Raw genomic sequence first — 5,346 nt, forward strand, 5'->3', positions numbered from 1 at the left:
AGGGGGTAAGGATGTAACAACCATACTTTTTAAGTATTATATACGTGCTAGTTAGGTTGTCTATGATCCCGCAAGCCATAGTTATACTTGAAGCTAGTAGATAATGCCCTTAAACTAGCAATCTAAAGTTATTGTTAATGTTAAGTTCAATTTAATAAAATGTCATTGAACAAAAGTTTTATTAATATTTAATCAGATTATAAATAATAATATAAGTCTCACAAGTTGAGCTAGCAATCAAAAATTCCTATAAATGTCCAACAATTTGAATCATCAACCCAACTAAATAATATTTGGTCATGAAAATGCCTTGAACATCATAAAAATACTTATAACGCCGTAAGTACATGAAAATGCTTGAATAATAATAAGTATATATATACAAGTCTAATATAAATGCAGGAATACGACCAATGAGCCATGTAACAAATTAAAAACACAAAAATAAATTTATACATACGGCCACACATATATAATAATGGGAACACAAGTTTTACTTTGAAAGCCTACAAGCTAGTACCTTAAGTACTTATGCATTGTACATACATACATCACATACATGTACCTATAATAACTAACAAAAACCAAATACTCTTTCAATTGTTAACAAAACTCATGGCCACATTTATACATATATGTGTGGGAAAATAGTTGTACCATAAAAGCTTACAAATTAGTACATTCATGCACCTTACATATAAGATATGCATACATAAAATACAACAACAAAATTCATGTACCCATTTGAATTTGGCTTTCAAATTTATGGCCCCTTCCCCTTCCTAAAATCAAACCACCAATAGATGATTAACTAGTTTCCTTCTCCAAGGTACAACATCCCCACACTCAACCTTACACTTTCACACTCCATCATCATTTCTCTTACACTTCCAATACACACACACAACTCTCTTTCTCTCCAAAAACACTTTTCTTCTTCTTTTTCCTGGAAATTTTCAGATTTAAAAGAGCAATAAAACAAGAACATAAATCAAATTTAAGCAATAATAATAATAAGGTTTTTATAGGATTAAACAAGGGTTATTCCAAGCAAGGTTTAAGGGTTGTTTAAAGCAAAGAATAAGGGTATTTTTGGGGTTAGAAGGCCATGAAAATCTGCACCATTTTCATCATCTAAAAGTGTTCTTCAAGGGTATATATTTTCATCTCTTTACTAGATTAATCTTGTTCTTGTTCATATCAAAAAGGGTTTTATCAAAAGTTCATGTTTTTCTTATGTTTTCTTTTGAATATACACTTGATGAGGGCAAAGTTGATAGGATCTTTCTTTCCATGCTCATGCATGTTGAATCCATGAAGAAAGATCCAAGGATTTAGCTAGTTTAAGACCCAAAAGTGTTGTTATGGATTAAATAGCTTTTAAAGTAGTTTTTCCTTTCAAAGATGGTTATGTTTTTATATATTTTGAAGTATGAGTTTCTGGAAATTTGATAAAGATATGGACTTTCGTTGTTGGAAAGTTAAATCTATAAAAGTTAGCATGAAAAGTGTTGAGATATTTTGATAGTTGGAAGATAATCTTTTTGCATGAAATGATGGACATGTTTTATATAGTTTTTATGTCCATATTTCTGGAAATTTTCTGGAATTTTTCATAAAAGTATGTTTTTATATTGATGGGTTATAGATGTATAAAGATTTATTATTAAAAAGTTGAGATAATTGCATGTTGGTTAGATTTTAAAAAGTTGGATCTTTTGTTGGATTATGAGATGAAGCTAGGCTTGTTATAAGTGAAAAATATGTTAATCCTGATGTTAAATATTCTGGAAAAATTTACAAAATGTCAAGGATATAAAACTTGAATCAAAACTTGTTAAAATATGCTTGAAATCGTAAACCGAAAGCTTGCAAAAATGCATTTTTAGCACACATGCACCATAATCTTTTGAGCAAGAAAATATGATGAACCTACTGGAAATAATGTTATTCAAAAGGATAAAAGTCAAATCATTTGATACATGGCAATAACAAGCTAAAAAATCACCTTTTCGGGTATAATAATCACTAACCGAAAGCACAAAATTACAGATATCACACCACCACTACTTTCACGACTTGAACATCAAAATATGATGCACTTTCTGGACAAAATGAAACAAGAGCAAAAATCCTTTTTGAAGTACCTAAATTGCTTAAAAAATGAGGCTTAAAACGTTATTTCGGTAAACGATTTTTATGTTTAAAAGTCCTCAAATTACAAAGACACAAGATAGGTTGAATTGATATAAATTTTTTATTGATATAAGTTGCCTATAAGGCTTGAGATTTTTGGACAAAAGCTTTTGTGGTGATTTGTAAGAATTTCTATGATTTAATGAATTGAAATGGTAATTAAAAGATATATAAATTAATTAATAAATTGTATAAATTATGAATCTGATCAAAATTACATAACCAATGTTGAAAGTGACCAAAACCTAGTGGGAAAAAATAATTATAAGTAAAGGAACAAGAACTATACACTTTAAAGGTAATTTATTAAGTAAAATCACTAATTAATCACTATTATTAAATAATTAAATAGAAATGCATAAATATAAGTATAAATCATAATATTACAAATAAAAAGGCTTAAATATCAGTAAATAATCCATATATAATTATCAATGAATTTTAGAGATAATCTAAGAATTTAAGAGTAATTATAAGGATTTATTTAATTAATAAATTCATAAAATAAATAAATAATTAATTAAATAATATTAAATTAAATGAATAAAAATAAATCGGTAAAAATATATCAATATTCATATTATGAGAACACAAATGTCGAATATTATTACTAAGCAAAGCACGCAATGGAAATTATATATAAAACAAAGTCAAAGCAACGAATTTCCAATAAACGTATAAAATCGTACAAATGACCTTCATCACCAAACATCTACCAACCAGATGATGTGAAAATTATAATGAACTTGAATTCCATAATTAAACAACAACCAAAGATGAACAAGTCTACTAGCGTACATCTCATGATCTAGTTTACTAGTTCATGCAACACACACTTACGTTGTGTATATTTGAATACCATGGTTTAGGCTTGCTTAAGGGGCGAAACCACTAGGCACTCTTCACGCATTTGAACAGCTCTCTATCGCTCTCAAACAAGTGAGTCATAGCCCCCTTTCAAACTCTTTTATATGTTTTACTTTCGGGGTGAAAAGCATGATAAATAAAATTGTTTTCTTTTGTGAAATGATATTTTGAAAGGATGTTTATGATAAGGAATATATGTTGCATGTTCAATGTGATCTATGTTATATGATGAGCTTGAGTACTGTCAAAGTCTAGTCCCCGCTACACTACTATTAACTCATTGAGGTCTGTAGTTAGAGAGTTGCGCAACTAGGATTCGTCCCCTCACTTACATCAGCGGCGACAGATTGTTTGGCCGCCTACGTGGCCGTCTTCAACGGTGTCGGTCGTGGGGTGCTCTATTTACTTATTATTTAGTCGTCTCCATGGCACGACTCCTTTATTATTAATTATTGCACATGATTGACAGCATGTGCCTTTATATCATAATCTATCAGGGCAAGTTATTATTATCATTATTTGGACGTGAAAGGGTCTTAATAGTGGCTCAAGCATTTACTCATCAAATTATGCCTTTGGCTGAATGTTATTGAAATCAATTATGGTTGGACATTGTGTTTTGAACATACGGTTTAGGTATGAGTATTATGAATGAACTCTTGAAAGTTTTATGGCATATCATCTTTGAATGTTGATGGAATATACATGTGTTGCTAGTATAAACCTATGAACTCACTCAACTCTTGTAGTTGACACTTTTTCTTCATGCTTTTCAGGTTTAGAGCATTAGGTTCATAGCTTGGACCGCCTCTTGGATTTGTGTTGCTTGTTATTCGGTGGACTTGTAATGCGGACAGTTTGTTTTTCATTAAGGATTATGGTTATGTAATGGATGCTAAATACGACATTGTTGAACTCAGTTCCGTTATCCGAACGGATGTAACAAACTGGAAGTTGAAGATTTACTTGAGTAGAAGTGATGAAATCAATCAAAACTTGAGTTGTTTTATCTTTGGATGCAAGAAATTTGACCCAAGTATATCTTGAATAATCATCAACAATACCCAAGATGTATTTCTTCCCATTTCGGCTTTGTACTTTCATCGGCCCACAAAGATCCATGTGAAGCAAATGAAGAGGTGCTAATGAGTTTGGAGATTTCTTTTGTTTATGGGAAGCCCGCTAAATCTTCCCAACAGCACAAGAAGGACAAACATGCTCACTTTCATACTTATAGTCCGGCAAGCCTTCAACAAGTTGCTTGTTGACCAAAGTATTGATGGTTTGAAAATTTAGATGAGAAAGCCTTCTATGCCATAACCAAGAATTCTTTGACGTAGCCTTTGAAATGAGACAAATATTATCGGTTGGTTGGTTATCATCGAGATTGACAGTAAAAAGGTTATCATCATGATCACCGCAAAGAATGTCAACTCCATCTAGAGTTTGGATTTTGCAAAGAGATTGTCGAAAAAGAACTTGAAGATTGTTGTCACAGAATTGTCCAACACTGAACAAGTTATGACTTAACCCTTCAACATAGTGAACTTTCTTGATGACAATTCCATTGCGTTCAATATCTCCATAACCTAAGATAGGAGTGAAATTGTTGTTTCCAAATCGAACTGTTCCCATTAATCGTTCGATAAAGTTCTTGAGCAAAGCTTTATTTCCAGTCATGTGTTTTGAACACCCGGAATCGAGTATCCAAACACAGATGGTTATTTCCTACAATCAAAGAAATTTAACCGACTTTAGGTACCCACTTGAAGATGGGTCCTTGGTAGTTAGTTAAAACGTGCATTCAAACATGCTTTAGAATCAACATACGTATTAACAAGCACATCATCAATAAGCACATTTGGATAAAAGGTACGAACATTCACACATGAATTAAAAGTAACATGTCTACAAGCATTCAAATTAACATCAACCATATGAGTACGAGAATTAAAATTGTTTACAAGCTCACAAGGCCTTGCCTGGGCACAATCAACATTGTTTTATCAAAGATGAATTGTTTGAATTAACATAAACACCCTTCCTCCCATTACCAGTCTTTCTCCTCCTTCTATATTTCTTTTTCTCAACATGCTTTTGATTACTAGTGATCTTCTAAAGTTTTAGCAACCCATTTTGCACCACTAGTTATGCTCTTTCCACCTGTTGGATTGAAACTAAGAAGATTAGAACGAGAGGTTTTAACCACTTTCATCCTTTTAGGATCTTTTGGAGGTGAGGAAACTTCTTGCTTCTTTGGTTTATCATGAGAGAACCATCCAT

At 31.6% G+C, this 5,346-nt stretch overlaps 1 long non-coding RNA gene across 1 annotated transcript; it reads left to right on the forward strand.

Moving 5' to 3' along the window:
* Positions 1-766: 766 nt before the first annotated feature.
* On the forward strand, positions 767-3,979 carry LOC122590274. The gene is made up of 3 exons (XR_006322434.1): positions 767-1,153; positions 3,066-3,135; positions 3,840-3,979. It is a non-coding gene; the product is annotated as an uncharacterized LOC122590274 (long non-coding RNA).
* Positions 3,980-5,346: the final 1,367 nt, after the last annotated feature.

The sequence above is a fragment of the Erigeron canadensis genome, chromosome 2 (assembly GCF_010389155.1).
Source record: "Erigeron canadensis isolate Cc75 chromosome 2, C_canadensis_v1, whole genome shotgun sequence".
Taxonomy (NCBI): domain Eukaryota; kingdom Viridiplantae; phylum Streptophyta; class Magnoliopsida; order Asterales; family Asteraceae; genus Erigeron; species Erigeron canadensis.